Consider the following 19,750-nt stretch of genomic DNA (forward strand, 5'->3'; position numbering starts at 1 on the left):
ACAGGATTATTGAGTGGGTCTTCTTCAGAAAGGAGCTCATCTAAAAGACAAGGGGTATTGTACAGTACAGTGCACCCCTAATTAAGTCAGGAAATCTATTCTGATTTCATCTTATTTTCTTTCATCCCTCCTGCAAAATAAAGTGTAGCAAATGTGCCCAGAAGGGAAAAGTGGGGGAGGGGCACCATTTTCATTCAGACCAGCAGAGGGTGGCTTCTAAATCCAACTCAGCTCTGGCTGACACAGGTAGTCTTGCAATTCAGTTTGCTCTGGGATCCTTTGTCTCTGGATTCCCAGACTTAATTACAGGCAGCCTGTTGTGCTAACATGCATTCTTGGTTCCTTATTCAAGATCTACATAACTCCTTAAGCATGGTGCTGTCTCGTCAGGTGTGGCGTTCTGATTCCTGTAAGAGGCCAGCCTGGAAAAAAAGGAAGGAGAAAGATGGGAATAAGTAAGTTTCCCTCTCTTGAGTTCCTTGTCCCTTCTCTTACTTCACTTACCTCAATAATTCTTCCCATTCCCTTCATTTTTAAATCGTTATGTGCATTTTTGCATGTCTGTATGTTTGTGAACCGCATGCATGCCTGGTGTGTCTGGAAGTCAGAGGAAGGTATTACATCCCTAGATCTGGAGTCACAGCAGCTATGAGTCTCCATGTGGGTGCTGTGAATTGAACGTAGGTGCTTGGGAAAGAGCCTCAAGTGCTCTTAACCTCTCAGCAATCTCTCCAGCCTGGCCCCATTCCTTTCTTGCAGAACAGGAGTTTGCCTGTTCCAATATCAGCTGCCTGCCTTCTCCTGATTACAGGGATACATAGACTGGTGCCTCCACTGTAGATACAGGAGGCAGGCAGATGGTATTTGTGAGCAAAGACTTCAACAATTGCCAGCAAGGCTAGTGAGGTAAATGGGTCATAAAGCACTGACCTAGTTTTTTGGTTCCTGGGTTTGACCACCAACACTACAGAACAAACAATTAGTAACATTAAAAACCAAGGTAGCAGGCAGCAGTGTGTTAGATTACTCACTGTAAAACCAAGGCTGTGTTGAGCTCAGGTTCCTCTGCTAAACCCAGATAAATAAAATATACTTCTTTTTCTCCTCCTATGCCTGAATCAGGAAGTGAAAACATCACCCCAGATGGTTCCACTGGGCTTTTTATATGATTATTTATTTTTATTTTATGTGTTGGGTGTTTATCTGCATAGATGTCTTTGGACCCTCTGCATGGAGTACTCATGGAAACCAGAAAAGGCCAATATTTCCCCTGGACTGGATTTACAGATGGTTGTGAGCTGCCATGTGGGTGCTGGGAATAGAACCTGTGTCCTCTGAAAGAGCGGCCAGTACTTTAACCACTGAGCCACCTCTCCAGCCCTCAGACATGCTTTTCTGAGGTAGGATCTCACTGAGTATCCCTGCTGGAATTCATTATGTAGACCAGGCTGGTCTTGACTGACAGGGAGCAATCTGCCTCTGCCTCCAGAGTGCTGGGATTAAAGACACGCACCACCACTTGTGGATTTCACCAGACATTCTGAAATTTACAAATAAGTGTGAGAAATGTAAACAGAATTTGTTGTCTTTTCTGACAAGGACTGAAATAAGACACAATTCCATCTCAGAAAAGTGTGACTTATGCTGCTTGGGAGAATTTTAAATTTCTCAAGGGTCAACAACACTTTTTTGGTCAAAATGTTAAATAACGGTTTCATTTGGTGCTCAAAATTGTGTTCAGGTTTTCAACCGCGTTGTTTTAAATTAGCCACTGTCAAAAGTATGTGAGGTGAGCTCTGACCAGTCAGACTTTTCAGTTAGGAACAAAGTCCTGGTCGGACCCTTGCTGATCTGTTTGCATGCTGCACTTGGCACAGCTATGCTTGCTCCCACAGAAGTAAGAATTTTCACCTTGCCATTATTTTGAGATGCTCAGACCCATTCCTAACATTAAAGTAGCTTAATGTTCTAGTTCTGTTTTAATGTCATCCTTTGCCTGAGTGTAATGGTGTACTCACTTTTTATATTGTCTCACGTTTGAATATAAACATGCTAGTAATGCACCGGTTTTTACTGGTCATTTATGCATTTTATTTTCTTTCTGTTGTTGATATTTGCATTCAAGTTACGTAAGAAAATAAAATATTCCAGCACTTATCTTTGCTAAGTTTGAACACTTGTTCTCTAATTCTTTTCCCACACTGGAGAATGCTCCTTGGAGTTAGGGCACACTGGGCATCTTCTGCTGTTGTGTGGACGATTCTCTAGACTGCCGGGCATTATTCATTTTCTGTGCTGTTCGTGGTCTTCTTTCTCACTAATATTCTGTTGGGTTTCACTATCTGTCACTAAATGTTAGACGTTGAAGTTCCCAGCATTTCTGTCCATTTGCTCCCTACCATTCTACTAGTGATTGCGTCATGTGTTTGGAAACTGTTGAGTAAAACGAACCCAGGCTGATAATATAGCCTTCTGGCAAACACTACATTTTATCCTTGCTCAGTATTTTTTCTTTGTGCATTTTGAGAGTTTTGTGTTGGACTGTCTGCTACCTTCCAAAATTGTGACTACCCATCTTCTTTATTGCTATCCAGGTTCATGACATTCCTTTTAAAACCTTCCTTCACACTCAACATTTGGTGTCCTTAAGATCAGGCATGAAAAGGGCTAAATTGATAAGGGCTAGATTGAAGTCATGCAGACCAGCAAGAGGGTGCTTATTTCTCCAGTTCTGACCCTCTCCTTTACCAGCAGCCTAATCAGACTGCTGTCTGCCTGGCTTCTTTGCTGACCAGAAATCCCACCTCAGCAGCCCCCTGCACATCCCTTCTCCAGCAGATGGGATTTACAGACCAGTGTGTCCTGCTGGGATACTCACTCCACAGCAGAGTGAATTTGTACTTGGGCTGTCAGAGTTGATATGGCTGGATCAGGGATCAGGGGCTGGCATTGATGTGGTGTTTGCAGCTTGGTTATTGGCTGTGCCAGGAAACTGTCTACCAAAGAGAAACCCTTCTCCTGTTCTGTTCTGGGCTTTTTTTGTATAATATTAGAGGGACCAGCCTTAATACTATACATACCAGGGGCCCTGGAGAGAGAACTACAATAGTGGGGACTATTTTCAGGAAATAGAATCTTAGCACACCAAGCTCTTAGTCCAGTCATTTACTCTTCCAAATCTTCTTCTCCATCCTCCGTGCCCTGGGAGTCCCAGTATACATACACTTACAAGAGGTAATCCCTTGGCATTGCAGAGCCAGGATGCCAGGGTCAAATGGAGGGGTGATAAGAATCACATAGAGGGCAGTAATTGTTAATTATCATTTGCAACCCAAAAGGGAAGTGACTAATGAAGAAATGAATTAACTAAAGGCTAAATTCAGGTAATATCTAAGAAGAAAGATCTTATGTGCTCAACTATAACCTTTAATGTGATTGGTAGAAAATGTTAAGAATCTATAAGTTGCTAGTTCAATGGGAGAAAAAAAAAAAACCTGCCTTCTTTTTTCTTGTGGTTCCTATCAGTCCAAGCTATTTGCTGTTTTTCTGAAGGGTGTGGGAGAATGTGCACAGTCGCTAGGCAACTAGTGTACAGCTAGATGCCTCTGGTGATAATTAAAGGGAGATCTGGAACTAGAGGTAAGATTTGGGAAAGGAGGATGTAAAGCTTAATTGGCACATCCGCCAGGCCTTCTCAAATAGGTAGCCTAGATGCTTAAGTCTGTTCTTAGAGAGTACAGAGGTGTCTCTGATAAGGTACTTTCCTCCATCTGGGGATGGACCTGGCCGGATGCTGCCAATGACGATAATTACAGTGCAGAAGGTTATCTAAATATTCCTAGAAGTGGTTAGGTGAGGAGTTAAAGGTCTATAAAATTAGTAAGACTGTAAGAAAGGAGGGTCTGAGCTAAATTGTGTAAGGCTATTACTTAAGGTCAACCTGACCTAGGCGGTGTCTCCTTGTGGAATTTATCTTGAATCAGGAGACTTGCATGTTATTGCTTCTGGTCCTTGAAAGTGGCCAAGGGAGATATCTGATTCCAGAGAAAGCCTTTCCTGAGGCTGTTCTCCAAATCCCTGGAATGTGTATGTGCAGAGAGTGATCAGTCCACACTGTTAGCCCTTCTTAGGGAAAAGTCAATTGGGAAAACTGACTTAGGGAAAAGTCAATTGGGAAAAAAGGCACACATGATTTTCATAACAGAAGACAGCTGATATATAACAAGCCAAATAACACCAAAATCTCCTTGGAATTTGGCTTCCTCTAGAGGAATTCCCTGATCTCTCCAGGTAGTGACTATGCCCTAACCAGCTGAGTTCTTATGATATATTCCTGCGGCCCGCAGCAGTGGCCCTCCACAAGAGCAGGGTCTAGACATTCCCACTTCTCCTACAAGAAGTCCACAATCACAGCACTGAATGTCAACAAACCATGAAATAAAAAACAACAGTTTTGCCACATGAGCATGGGCAGTCTTTTTTAAACAGGATTTCTCTGTGTAGCTTTGCACCTTTCCTGGATCTTGCTCTATAGACCAGGCTGGCCTCTAACTCACAGAGATCCACGGGCCTTTGTCTCCTAGGTGCTGGGATTAAAGGCGTGCGCCCAGAGTCTATTTCTTGAAGGAGACATTTTTCTGATGTAGGTGTCCAATCATAGTTATTCAAAAGGTGCTTTCTAATTTTGTGTTCATCTTAATGGGTTTTCTATCTATAAAAATAGTGAGGAGTGATGTCTTCTCACATGTATACTGGGCTTGCCTAGACCTTGTCAGGGGGCAAAAAACTCATGACAAAGGGCTAACTGAGGTGTCAATTAACATATCAAAGCGGACTTTTTTTTTTTTTTGGCCTGGTGCTCTCTTGGCCTCCACCTCTCTCCCATCATCTCTTTATTTCTCATTCCCCTCCCATGGACCAGTTCATTCCGGACCCTTCCAGATGTCTCTGGCTATTTTCTCCCTCATACCTACAATAAACCTTCTCCTCAATCACATCGTGGAGCAGTCTGTCCTCACTCATCATTCAGACCTAAGGAGTAACATCAACAACGAAGCATATGAAGACACATTTCTGAATTCTGTGTTTACAACAGAGTGCATACATCTCAGGTGGAAAATTAACGGCGAGTAAAACTTTTCTCAGTAAATGTTAATATTTACAATTATAACTGTGGTGTTTTGTAATGTACATTTTCTGATTCAATCAAATCTACAAAGATACCGCAAATGACTAATATCTACAAAGATCTCTGCGAAGCCAATTCCTCTGGCCACAGGCCACTATTGAATAGGCAAGTAGTGGACCAGGGGCGTTAAGAAACCGTGAATGAATTTCCATTCTAGGAGCGTTGTAACTGGTACAGTATCAAAGAAAACCTGTTTGCAAACTACAGACACTGCAGATGCTCTACGAGATTATATGGTGACAACATTCTATAAAAGAAAAAAATCACGATACACCCCACTTCATAGGATCTCAACCTTATCAACAACGGAAAGATATCCACAACAGAATTTTGAAAGCTGTGTCCTTCTGGGCAGCCTCCGCGGGCACCCCGGTCCTTCCCTCCCGCGTCCCAGCCCCGCAGCTCCTCTGACCTGGGAGGTTCCAGGGCCGCCGGGCTGCAGTTCCCGCCACTGCGCTGTGACTGTGACTTTCCCAGGCCGCCTGCGCGGAGACTGCGGCTCCGGAAGGTTTCAGGTCCCGAGTACCCTGCAGGGTCCTCCTCATTTTCTGTCCCTTCAGCCTGATTTACTGAAACCTATGTGTTCGGCCCGGCCAAATACATCGCTGCTTCTCGTTATGTATTCTTTCAAAACACCAACCTCCGGCTCTTTTTCTTAATTTTTATGAAAGTCCACCCGCTGTTTCTTTTCTCCTAAAGGCCATTGATCAGGCAGGTGCCCCATCGGGGACCCGTCCCTCCCACTGGGTCTCAGGCTGCCTTCCACACAGCTCCAGCTGTCAGGCTGCCCTGGACCCGCTCTGCACAGCCTCCCCACATGCTTGCTGCCAGCCTGGACCAGAACTGCACCTAGGAGGACGCTGCACCCCGGCCTCTGACCCTGTGCTCTGACCCCATCAGATACAAGTTATCCCGCCTAAGTTCTCTTCTTGGAATACAAGCCTCCTGGGTAAAACACACAGCAAAAAGAAAACAAACACCCTGAATTCTGATGCTTAAGTCTGATTCCCAAAACATAAAAACTAAGATAAAACACCCTGGGTTCAAAACACAAACCATGTCTGTATCCCCTAAGGAAAGAAAGTGAAATGATATCCAATATACAGAACTCAAAAACCAGAGTCATGTCCAAAATGCTCAAAACATGTAAAGCATGTGAATCAACTCAAAGAAGACTGGAACAAAAAGATCCGTGGACAACAAAACACTAGCAAATGCCTGAAGGATGCAAAGACATTGTAGGGTATGAAAATTAAATTCAGTAAGTTCTTAGAAACACTGAAAAAATAATCCAAACTGAAATGCAACAGGAAATGGATAATGCAATAACTCTAATAATAAGGTATATCATGTGAAATGTCAAAAAGATAATAAAAGTTAAAGTTTTTCAATTTTTCTCTTTTTCTGGCTTGTTATCAGGTAATATTAACTTCATAAAGAATCTGGAAGCCTTGACTCCATTTTATATCAGGGAATACTTTAAGTAGATTCAGTATCAATTATTCCCTGAAATTGTGACATAATTCTAGAATGAATCCATCTGCTTCTAGGGTTTTCTTTTTAATCAGGGTGCATTTATTTCTGCTTTATTGTTCTTGCTGCTTATGAGCCTGTCAAATTACTTTGTTGATGTAATTTTAGTACATGGCATGAATCTGAAGTGATCATTTCTTTTAGCTCTTCCTATTTAAGTTCCATGAAGGATTTAAAGTCAGTTGGTATCAGGTATGTTTGTACACTCATGTATCCTGATTAGGCTGTGCAGTTAGCTTGGGTACTTCTCAAGTCATGTTGACAAAGAATTCTGTATACTTAGGTATCAGGGAGATGCAGACTAGATCTTCTTAAAGATTCCATCTCACCCCAGTAAGAATGACTATAACCAGGATAAATAACGAATTCTGGCATAAATGTTGAAAAATCGACAAAGTTATACTTTTCATTGGTGCGTAAAACCAGAGCAGCCACTTTAGAAAGGATTCTATATTATTTCCACAACACTAGGAATAGAACTATCATACATGCTATATTGATTAGCCCTTTATCCATTCATCTGATTGTTGCCTACTTTGCCCGTGTACACCCATTTCCATCTGTATAGACTGAGGAAAAGAGACTCCAGAATTACTCAAGCCCCTTTAAAAATTCTCACTAAGAAATACATTTGTTGTGCTTATGAGGACCAGGTTTCTCTGGTGTGTTCTGAGGTTGAAGCTGTCCTGTCATGACTATGACAGGAAAATAGGCATCCCAGCTCTGCCTGGAGGTGTGCACACAGAAAAGCCAATGCAAAGACAGGGATCTGTCCTTAAAGCACAGGGTTTGGAGCCCATGGGCACCTTTCAGATGACAAGACTGCTTGTTTCACATTGTGGTGAGTTCTATTGTTTCTCTCCATATGGAAAAACAATGATGTCACTAGCTAATAGATTCCGCATATGTGCATGGATTAAACACATTAGCAATTAACTCCACATCACAAATAATCTTAGCTGAGTCAAGTTTAAAAAAAAAAAAAAAAAAAAAAAAAGCATTTTCCCTTAGACACATTAACTAAGAACAAGTCCAGATCTGAATTCTTTGCTTGAAGTTCCCTGTCTCTTCCATTCCATGGTTCTCTGTTCCATGAGTTTGAGTCTGTGTCTGCCTGAAAGTTGTCTTGTAAATCTACCCTTTGTGTCTGTTCTCTCTCTCTCTCTCTCTCTCTCTCTCTCTCTCTCTCTCTCTCTCTTTCTCTCTCTCTCTGTATATGTGTGTGTGCACACGCATGTGTATGTATGTGTGTGTGTGTGTGTGTGTGTGTGTGTGTGTGTACTCTCTCTCTATCTGTCTGTAACAGTGTTTTTCTCTGTCTTTATTAAATAGCATAGAAAGCATCACATGGAGTAGGGATGAGACATTAAACCCCTTGGAACTGGAATATGGATGGCTATAAGCCAACACATGAATGCCATGAACTAGCTTCCAGTCCTCTGCAAGAGTATAAAGTGTTCTTTGTTACTGAGCCATCTCTCCAACCACCAGGTACTATTTTCAAAACAAGAGTTTTAAAGATTTGCATAGTCTCAATATATGACAATCCCAGAAAAAAATTGACATTACACTGATCTTGAATGTATTTATTGGAGAAGCAGCCATTTCTCCCTGTTCTTCTGCTCTGAGATTGTGTCTCAAAAAGAATGACTGGACCTCTTCTTGCCTTTTCAAATCGAAGTGTCAAAAATGTGCATACAGGCGGGTGGTGGTGGCGCACGCCTTTAATCCCAGCACTTGGGAGGCAGAGCCAGGCGGATCTCTGTGAGTTCGAGGCCAGGCAGGTCTAAAAAGCGAGTTCCAGGAAAGGCACAAACCTACACTGAGAAACTCTGTCTCGAAAAACAAAGCAAACAAATGCACATATAAACTACATTGATATTAACAACAGACACTGGGACAAAACAAGAGCAATAACACACACCACAGTATTAGTAAGAGTCCGACTTACCTCACCCACAATGCAACTCAGCGTGGAGCTTCTTGAAAAATAAAACAAACAAACATGAGGCTGGGTGTGAGAGGCAGGGCCAGGTGGAGCTCTGGATGTTGGAGGCCATCCTGCTGTGCATGAAGAGACATAGGCCAGCCAGGGCTAAAAAGTGAAAATAAACTAAAGCATATATTTCCCACAAATCATTCAAATCTGACACAAAACACTGAGAGTGAAGGATTTTTAAATGACAGAAAAATGTGCCTTGTAAATTTATTTCAGGGGTTCTTAGACGGACACTATATTTAACAGTAAAGCTTTTCACACTTCAGCACTGGGACGGTCACTGATTCAAAGCACCAGGGATTGCTGCATGACCACACAGAGCCTCAGTGAGGAAGATGATGAGTAAGGCAACCATCAAACAGATGACACCCAGGGCCTCAGACAGGGAAAAGCCTACCGGCCGCAGGAATATATCATAGGAACTCAGCTGGTTAAGGCAAAGTCACTACCTGAAGGGATCAGGGAATTCCTTCAGAGGAACCCAAATTCCAAGGAGCATTTGGAGCTAACAGTGTGGACTGATCACTCTCTGGACATATACATTCAAGGTATTTGGAGAACAGCCTCAGAAAAGGCTTCCTTCCCACCCCACCCCCACCCCCAGCCCATCCATTTCTCCCCTTTCAGCACTGGAATCAGATATCTCTCTTAGCCACTTTCAAGGACTAACAGAAATAACAGTCCAGACCACCACATGCTAGTCTCCTGCTTTAAGGTAAATTCCACAAGGAGACACCGCCTAGGTCAGGTGGACCTTAAGTAATAGCTTTACACAATTCAGCTCAGACCCTCCTTTCTTACAGCCTTACTAACTTTATAGACCTCTAACTCCTCACCTAACCACTTGTAGGAATATTTAGATAACCTTCTGCACTGACAGCTATGCTCAGCCAGAACCCCAGTTCAAGCCTCCCTGTAATTATCGTCATTGGCAGCATCCGGCCAGGTCCATCCCCAGATGGAGGAAAGTACCTTATCAGAGACACCTCTGTACTCTCTAAGAACAGACTTAAGCATCTAGGCTACCTATTTGAGAAGGCCTGTCGGATGTGCCAATTAAGCTTTACATCCTCCTTTCCCAAATCTTACCTCTAGTTCCAGATCTCCCTTTAATTATCACCAGAGGCATCTAGCTGTACACAGGTATGTAGTTCAGGGAGTTTAAATATGCACAAAGTAGGTAAATACAAAGGATGATTCAGGAATTCTGTAAGAAGAGCATTCATACTTACAAAGACTAGATTGCTTTACTTCTCCAACATGACACCCTTGTACAAAGCCCTCTGAGCAGAGTCCAGACATTCTCATCCTTGAATGTCACCAGACCCTATCGTGGAAAATTACCCATTTACCATGAGTTCCTGGACAAAATGCTTTCCTGTGTAAAAGACATATAAGAAATTAGAGGCACTTTTAGTGATATAAGTGAGGTATGAATATTAGTCAAAGGCAAGTTTTCTAAAAACAGAGATGACTCAGCAGTTAGGGATACTGGCTTCTTCTTTTAGAGGACCATAGTTTGGTTTCCAGGCCCTAGGGCACCATTCCAGTCCAAGGGAACTGATACTTCCTTCTAAACTCCATAGGCAGGGGGTACAAATAGCAGTGACATATTTACTTAGCCAAATATTCCCAGTCACATAAAATGAACATGAAAGTTAATTTTAATAAGAGATATTTTCTAGAATAGTCATACTCTGTATTGTTTTTACTATACTCTACATTGGTATTTTGGTCTCATAATCAGCAAACTTGTTGGGAATATATAATCAAACATGAATTAAAATCCAGGAGGGATCCGGGTGTTGGTGGCACACGCCTTTAATCCCAGCACATAGGAGACAGAGGCAGTTGGATCTCTATGAGTTGAGGCCAGCCTGGTCTACAGAGTGAGTTCCAGGAAAGGTGCAAAGCTACAAAGAGAAACCGTCTCGAAAAACCAAAAAAAAAAAAAAAAAAAAACCAAAAATAAAAAAAAATCAAAATCCAGGAGGGATCAACAGCCTTTTTACATCATTCCAAACCTTTTCAGAAAACAAAGAGTCAAAGGCTATAACCTCTGTCTTTGTCTGACTTAACTGGAAAATTTCATGTGTTAGCTGTCCACCTTGACAGGGAAGGCTTCTATGGGCCTACAGACTGACAGTGATGTAGGCTGTGAGAGTTGTAAGATACTCACCCTGTGAGAGAGTAGTCACCTCCTAAGGGAGGTGCATACTGGAGTATATCAGCCAAAGAATTCTGTGGTGTGGGCATGGCTGCCCACAGTGGTGGTGGAGCAGAAGCTGGAGCAGCACATGATTTAATGACAGCTGCATTCTCCTTGACACATTTTACAGGGCTCAAACTGACTGTCTTCTTATCATTGACTATCATAGAGATATCTGACATGGAAGTGGTGGGGGTGATGAAAAGGTTACCCATCTTTTAGAGGGAAATAGAAAGCAGACAATAGAAGATGACCCTTATGTCTTGTGCTTAGTAGGGCACTTACGTGGTTTTTTTAGGTGATGGCCTTATGCCCACAAGGTGTCTCCAGGCACCCCTCTTGGATTATCAGTCCTTTTGTGAGTTGTTAGTTGAATGGAAACAGAAAAAATATGCCTTCTTAATGGGATGGTCAGACAAACGTGATAGACAACACAAAAGAAGGAAAGAAATGGGGGTCCCAATGTTTACCTGCTGAAGGGAACAAAAAAACACAAAACCAAATGTCCTTCTCACCAAAACACACCATCTAGGGGGTGCTGTTAAGCCCCATGAGTGAAGGGAGGAAGATGATCAGAATCTGCACTGGGAAAGAGAAAGTAACAGAAACCCCATGTTGTATGCCAGATGTTGCTTGACACATCTCCCTTGCTGTGAATATGTGTTGCTACCATTGGTTAATAAAGAAGCTGCTCTGGCCTATGGCAAGACGTTTTATAGCTACACAGGAAATCTGAGCAAAGGTACAGGCAGAAAGAATGCAGAGTTAGGAGAGACACTGAGCGCTGACAGGGGAGCAAGATATAATGGAACACACGGATAGCCATGAGACACATGGTGATACATAGATTAATAGAAATGGGTGAATTTAAGATAAAAGAGCTAGTTACCTGTAAGCCTGAGTCATACACCAAACAGTTTGTAATTAATACAAACCTCTGTGTGTTTACTTGGGATCAAGTAGATGCAGGACACAGGAAAACTCCCGACTACAATAGCCTTAGTAATTTATCATACAAAAATCCATTCTTATCCAAAGTAACTTGGTGAATTTTCATTGTGTCTTTAGCATAAAATGATGATGTAATAAACAGAAGGCTTTAAAAGTCTTGTCTTAATTGTTTTATACCATGTGGTCATATTAAGATGTTGGTAAATTACTTGGCATATATTTTTGAACCTTAGTAAAGATGGCTAGCAGCACATGTTCTTTTTATCCTCATTAGGCATCAGCTAAGATGAAAGACTGTTATGAAAAATACTATTTTCTATGTTAAGATGTAGCAGGCCAATTTTTCTAAAAAAAAATAAAGGTGAATCATATGTGTGTGTATATATATGTGTGTGTGTGTATGTGTTTATATACATACACACACACATATATATACATACATATATACATTATAGTAAATAAAAATTACCTATTTATAGATTTAATTATCAGCCCTTTGTCACAAGTTATTTTTGTTTTTTGTTTTTTTTGTTTTTCAAGACAGGGTTTCTCTGTGTAGCTTTGTGCCTTTCCTGGAACTCACTTTGGAGACCAGGCTGGCCTTGAACTCACAGAGATCCTCCTGCTTCTGCTTCCCAAGTGCTGGGATTAAAGGCGTGCGCCACCACTGCCCAGCTGTTAAAAAATTTAAGTTAAAATTTTGTTACAGATTTTACAAATTTTTTAACTTTACTCAATGAACATATAAATCTTGAAATAAAGAGTTTAGAACAGAGATAATTTTCTCTATTTGCTAATTTATACATGAAGTCAGTTAATATTGAGCCTTAATCTTTTTAGAATACCAATTTTGGATGAAGGTCTAAAAACTGGAGATCCAACACTACTCATAACTATAACACTCTAATTCTTCTTAGTCCATCCAATAAACTTTTCTTACCTTCTCTGAAGGTTGTGTATCTCATGTTTTTGTGCCAGCTGTGGTGATTCTCCTGCCGGCTTTATAGCAGGGATGGAAAAACTAATCAATGAAGGGACAGAATGAAACGTTAGCTCAGCCCAATTTTATTGTAATAGGTGCTGGAACAGGACTTTTAGAGTCTGACCCAGATCATTTTGCTTTATTCATATTTAAGTAAAACACAAATTTTTTTTAAAAAAGTAGTCAGATAACAACTGAATCCCAAGTGCACAACAATTTAAGACATGTTTACATTGAGATTCCTTATAAAGTACCACTGGCTTCTTTCACAAGAATGGGTACTGTTGATGCAGCAATAGTGCCCAAGATTTAGAGTATAGGAAGTTTGACTGAGGCGAATACATTGCCTATGGCTGTTAGGATTGGCCTGACCCTAAGATAACATAGAAGTTACTCAGACTACTGTAAAGCACTAGTGACCTCACTCATAACAGTGGGTTTAATGGTCTAAAAGCAATGCTGAAGATTTAGCGGAAAGGTCTTGGATAAGTAAAAACATATATTCTGGGAGGTAAGGCAGAGGCTGTCTCATCAGACAGCAAAGGATCACCAGGTTGTAAAACAACATCATTCCTAGTGTTCTAGGAATAGCAGATTCACACCTCATTCTGTTGGGCAAGCTGTGTGTTAAGCTTTCCTGGCTTCTCCAGTGCACAAGGCTCGATGCTCTACATAAGTTGTATGCACATTATATTGCAAATAAAGTGCCGTTTTTGGTTTTTCAAGACAGGATTTCTTTGTGTGAGAGCCAATGATGTCCTAGAGCTCACTTTGAAGATCCAGGTAGCTTTGATTTAAGAGATCCACCTGCTTCTGTCTCTTGAGTGTTGGAATTAAAAAGCGTACACAACTATGCCCAGCAATAAAGTGCTCATTTTATGTTTTTTTTTTTCTTACCTTTCCAGACAGTGTCTCTTTACACAGTCCTCCATTTGCTGTAACTCACTATGTAGATCATGCTAAACCTGTTGCCTCTGTCATTGGAGTGCAGGGATTAAAACCTTGTGCCACAATGCCCAGCTTTTGTGTTCATCCACAGGATTCCCTTTCAAACTACTTTACATATGCATGAGGTGTGTGTGAATGAGTCTCATGTGTCATCCAATACAGTCAAATTCTCAAAGGACAAGGAACCTTGTCATGAAGCATTCTCTGTCTTGTGTGTCTTCTTTTGTCAGGTGTTAGGTTCCTTCTGATTTTGTTCCATGATTAATTCAGAAACTCAGTAGTGTATAATATTGTTATGACAATCTGACATTTCCTTTATGCCCTTGAGTTTTGAGTGAATTTCAATTAGAAGTGGGCCTCAAGATATCCAAGGTTAAAATGCTTCATAAATTTTGGTTTTTTCAAACTATATGTCTGGTAAGAAATCATATCTAGAACCCTCTTATTTTTTTATCTTTATCTACTGATCACAGTTCTACATTAGTGAATCTAGGTGCATTCTGAATCATATCTTTCCCATGTGCCTTTCTCACACTTCTGACCCAGGCTCGCTTTCCTTGGAGTGGAACAAAAAACACTGGATTGTGAATTGAGAGGAAACAGTAACAAAGGATCCAGATACATTGGCAACACTGAGGCAATGGTAATTAGGGGTTAAAGTGACATTGTAAACCAGACATGAAATCAGTTTTGTGACATTCTGCTTCCTTAGGAGTGACTCTGGAGAGTTCTATTGAGTATTGTTGTAGAAGACATACTCTGTAAGAGTTAATATTAGGAGGAAATATCCTTTTGACTGCATAGGAATGAGGCTGTCATCATTCCATTCACATCACTGGCCATGTCTTCATAACAGTGTTGACTGGTTGCCATTGCTAACTGTTAAATGTAGTATAAACTTTGAAAATTTGCTTCATTCAAGTTTTTTCCAATTGTCAGTTTTTTGGTACATTTTTATTTTATTACAGATTCTATCTCTTTTAGAATTAATTTTCCATGTCCTAAAATAGTACTTACAGGATTTTGGAAAGAATTGCATTGTTTCTCCATAGATTATTAAACCCCAACTACCTTGTCTTCCATTTGCTACCTGCTGTTCCTTTCATGACATTATTGTAATGTATTTGCATGTCATGTATGGGTTTGATCTTACTCTCAGGGTTTCTGAGTGCTTTGTGTTTTTTCACATTTCATATCATTTGCTATTTCTTCACAAACTACATGGAGGATTTTCATAGGAATTGCTTCAGATATTTACAGAACACAAATTCCTTTTACATTGTCTTGTCTGTTTGAATGAATATGTGCTAGTAATGTGTCAGTATTCTATGAGTGTGGGAGGACTTTCAGCTTGCAGTTTTCCTTCATTGCTTTTGACAATCAAACCTTTCATTGTAGAGGACTGCCTTCAACTTTCTTTTTTCCTTTCCTTACACATACAGTTTTTGTTTATGGATTCATTTTAAGAATAAGCCAAGCATTAAAAGTACATTGTGAAGCCATTCTAAATACTTTGTTATATTGAAATTTACAAATTTTGCCCCCAAATCAGCATTGGTCAACTCCCCGTCTTGCAGCTTCTACAATCTTTTGTTGCATCTACTGTAATGATTCCTGTGGTTTGAATGTGTTGATGTGATAATCTCAATATAAGCTATGCAGTCAGCAGTTACTTGTTCTCTCTATTGGACTAATGAAGAGTCTCTGAAATAGTCTTGTACATTGTGACAAGTTTCTCTGACTTTGGGGGAAAGCAGCTCTAGGCCATGCCACAAAGAGAACCATGTAAAGAGAGTTTGAGTAATTTGTACATGTAACAAAATGTCAGGAATGATTTCCCTCCTAGGGTCTTTGAACATTCCACTCATAGAATTATATCCAGATTTCAAGTGACATGCCTGTGTTTACTTATGTGGAGCCAGCTGCAGATCCAGCCAGAAAGCCTGCAACCCATAAAATAGTCTTGGCACTGTTACAGCAGTACACATACCTTGCCTGGAAGGTGTGTATTGTAGTATGCATGGTTAGCATCTGATAAAGCCATTGGTGATTCTTCTGTCTCAGCAACCTAGAGAGGCATATTTCAAGTTTGAATGCCATGCTAGTGAGTCTATTTATTGAGAAAAAGGAGTGGTCTTCTGACTTCTCAGCATCTTGTTGCTATGTAAAAAACCAAATGATACTGTATGGGTATTTTATATGTTCTCAATATTTTCATCAGATCTGAGCTTTCTCATGGTATATTTGTATTTTTGTTTAATTTAATTTAATTTATTCTAGAAAAATGTTCTTATTGAGGTGCCTTAGATGCCATGGTACATGCTGTGTAGACCAACTTGGCTTCACTTCACAAAACCTGTATTTGCCTCTTGAGTTCTGAGGCTAGAGACATAGTTGACCATCGCTGGAATATTTATGTTTTGAATTTTGCAATTATATATGGAATAACAATATTTTTGACATTCCTGAATACATCCATTAAAAAGCATTTTTTAAAACTCTGGGCACAAACTGATGCATTTTTTTTTGAGTTATGACAGATACAGAGAGAGAGAGAGAGAGAGAGAGAGAGAGAGAGAGAGAGAGAGAGAGAGAGAGAGAGAGATGCCACCATTGTCTTTGTTCTGATTAGCATGGCACTATCTCCATTTTCTAATTTTGCGAAATGTTAGCTTTAGGGTTTCATTGTATTATCTTTATTATGCTGAAGCACATTCCTCTGTTTTCCCATTTAGAGCTTTTATACTGAGAAATGTGTTATTTTCCCACAGGGTTTTGATGAATCTATTGGCATGGTCATCTTTCTTTGTTCATTGAGCCAAGATATGTAATGACATATATTGATTTGTTTCTATGTGTTGAAATAATCTTGCATCTATTGCATTAAACCAACTTGTATTCTGCTTCTGTATAACATAGACAGAAACTCCATGTCTATTTTCATCCGGAAACCTGGTCTGTGATTTTTTTCTTTGCCTGGATAATTTCTCTTGTATTTTTCTATGTATGATCTGCCATGGCGCTTTAGTAGATGACATGTGTTTCTTCATAACTTTCTTCAAAGCACCTTTAGCATGCTCCCAGAAGACAAGCCTGTTTCTTAGTGAGTAAATCTAGACTATAGCAAACTAGTGGTGAAAGAGTTAAGGCACAGGATGAATTCACACTAGGTTCTTAGCAATGATCTGACTGACCATGGACTTCCTCAGACACCTACTTCCTTCCCAAATCCTGAGTTCCTGACATGCCTTCCCCCATGTCATCATTGCTAACATTGCAATTCTGGGATATTGACTGGTAATAATGGAGATCTGAGAGGGAATGATAAAGATGGATTCTCAGTAGTATTTCATTTACATAGTAATGAAGTGTTTATACAGCTTCTCAGGAAAGCTCTTCAGAGTGAGTTACTGTGTCTAAAATATAGAATATTTAGTATAAGAGAAGAATATACAGGTGGAACTTTCCTTTTAACTAGTACTATTTATATAGAGCATTTTATTTTAATCCACTCTTTTCCCTGATTGAGCCATCCAGCTCCTCTACTTCGTCTTCAACCCCGATACTCTCTCCCTTACATGATCCATTTCAGTTATTATTAGGTTCATTGAATTTTTCATCTATTCCTTAATTTTAGTATGAAATTTCTTTGGTGTTTCCAACTTTTATTGAATTCAATTTTCATATCTTACATTGTCCTCATCTCTACAACACTTGCTAATGTTTACTTGCCTAGGTATCATTTTGATATTTCCTTGAAATTGATTCAGATGGTATAAATGCTTTGATCTCCTTGAACATAACTCTGGTTTTTTAGTTCCATATTGTTCGGTTGGCACCTTCAGCTCCCTCTGCATGATCAACCAAGCCTCATTCCTCCCTCTCTGTCTGTCTGTCTCTCTTTAGAACCCACCCCTCAGAGTGTCACCAGACAAAAGAAATGGACCAAAAAGCCTATTTATGTATCTTGGTGGCTACTGCAGTTTCCTCCCCTGAAGTTGCCAGCTGCCCAAGTCCCTGCCTAAAGTGCTCAACCTTTGACCATACTTGGGCACAAACCCAGCTTGTGCCTGACACATCGTCACTGCTCACCTGCAACCTATGAAGTCTCCCTGCTTTGGTTAGTGAGCATGGTTATTCATGCTTTGATCTCTTGGACTAGAGAACCCACCTGGGAGTTGCTCTGCTCAAATAAACCTGTTACGCTTTTTCAGTAATGCTTGCTCATGCTTACTGTGTCAGCAGAGAAACCTATTATCAGGTGCAGAACATTGTATGACATATCTTGGGCCTCATTTAAATTGCTTTCCTTAAGAGATATTGCTGTGGTTTGTCCTTTGAGTCAAGGGTGTTTTGTCTTAGTTTTAATACTGAGCATCAGAGTTTACAGGGTTTTTTGTTTGTTTGTTTTTTGTTTGCTTTTGTCTCTGTTTTGCTGTTCACTTTTAGCCCAGGAGGCTGGTATCCCCCAATGAGAAGAGAGAAGGTATAAATTGTGTCTGAAGGGGTTAGAACCCAGAATGTGGGCTAGGTAACTTTTTGCAGTATCCTACTTGATCCAGTTCTGGTCCAGGCTGGCAGCAAGCATGTGGGGAGGCTGTGCAGAGCAGGTCCAGGGCAGCCTGACAGCTGGAGCTGTGTGGAAGGCAGCCTGAGACTAAGAGGGCAGAGTGGTCCCTTAGGGGGTACATGGGGACACCTGCCAGTTCAGGCAAGTTTTCAGAAAAAGAAAAAAGAGTTGTAGACTTGAGAAATCAATTAAGAGATATTGAGTGCCATAGGCAAAGTTTTGAAGAGTGTGTGAGACCAGAAGTAACTTGGCTAAGTGACAGGAAATTTCAACATTCTCTGTTGGACTTTGGGGATCTGCACAGTTCATAATTCAGTATGAATGATCACTGTCAGGTATTCTGAGGACTTGAAAGCTCTCCTCAGCTGCAGTTGACCAACTCTGTGGCTTGGGAACTTGACCAGTCAGCAACCAGTGGCATGAACCACAGCCTGGTGGCTCTGGAACCTCCCAGGTCAGAGGAGCTGCAGGGCTGGGACGCGGGAGGGAAGGACGGGGTGTGCCCGCGGGGGCTGCCCAGAAGGACACAGCTTCCAAAATTCTGTTGTGGATATCTTACTGTTGTCAATAAGTTTGAGATCCTATGAAGTGAATCTTAACATAATTTTTCATCTACTTTTACAATTGCCAGAATATTCAGTTATAAAATAATCTGATAGAGCAATTGTATTATCTATTGTTTAGAAACAGGGTTTTCTTTGCTATTGTGGTAATTCCAAAGTACCGTAAATTTAAATTCATCTATAGTTTCTAACTCTTGTTTTACCACTTGCTTATTATAGAGAATACCTTTGGCCCTGGGGAATAGCCATTCCCAGAGAGCTTTGTAGATAATAATTACATAAGGAACCAGTTCAGATTTTATTGATTAAAAATATACATTATCCAGTGTACCTTTTATGGCTAAGAACCTTAACATTTACTAAGAAAACTTTTTACTGCCCGTTAATTTTCTATCTAAATGTATGCAGTCTAGGATGTAAATACAGCATTCAGAAATGTGTCTTTATATGCTGAGCTCATATATGCAAGCCCGGTATGCACACTGTGAGAGGATATCAGGCCACATTTTTTTTTTATGATGAGAAAACCCAGTGTAGGTAAAAATAAAATTAGAAATCATCATCGCCGGGCGGTGGTGGCGCATGCCTGTAATCCCAGCACTCGGGTGGCAGAGGCAGGTGGATCTCTGTGAGTTCGAGGCCAGCCTGGTCTACAGAGCTAGTCCAGGACAGGCTCCAAAGCTACAGAGAAATCCTGTCTCGAAAAAAAAAATTAGAAATCATCACTTGAATAATTATGATAAGTAACCTACACCCGAAAAAATGTCCCCTTGGTTCAAGAAAAGCTCTTGCCTGTACACACATGGG

This window comes from Onychomys torridus, unplaced genomic scaffold, assembly GCF_903995425.1.
Source record: "Onychomys torridus unplaced genomic scaffold, mOncTor1.1, whole genome shotgun sequence".
In the NCBI taxonomy this organism is placed as follows: domain Eukaryota; kingdom Metazoa; phylum Chordata; class Mammalia; order Rodentia; family Cricetidae; genus Onychomys; species Onychomys torridus.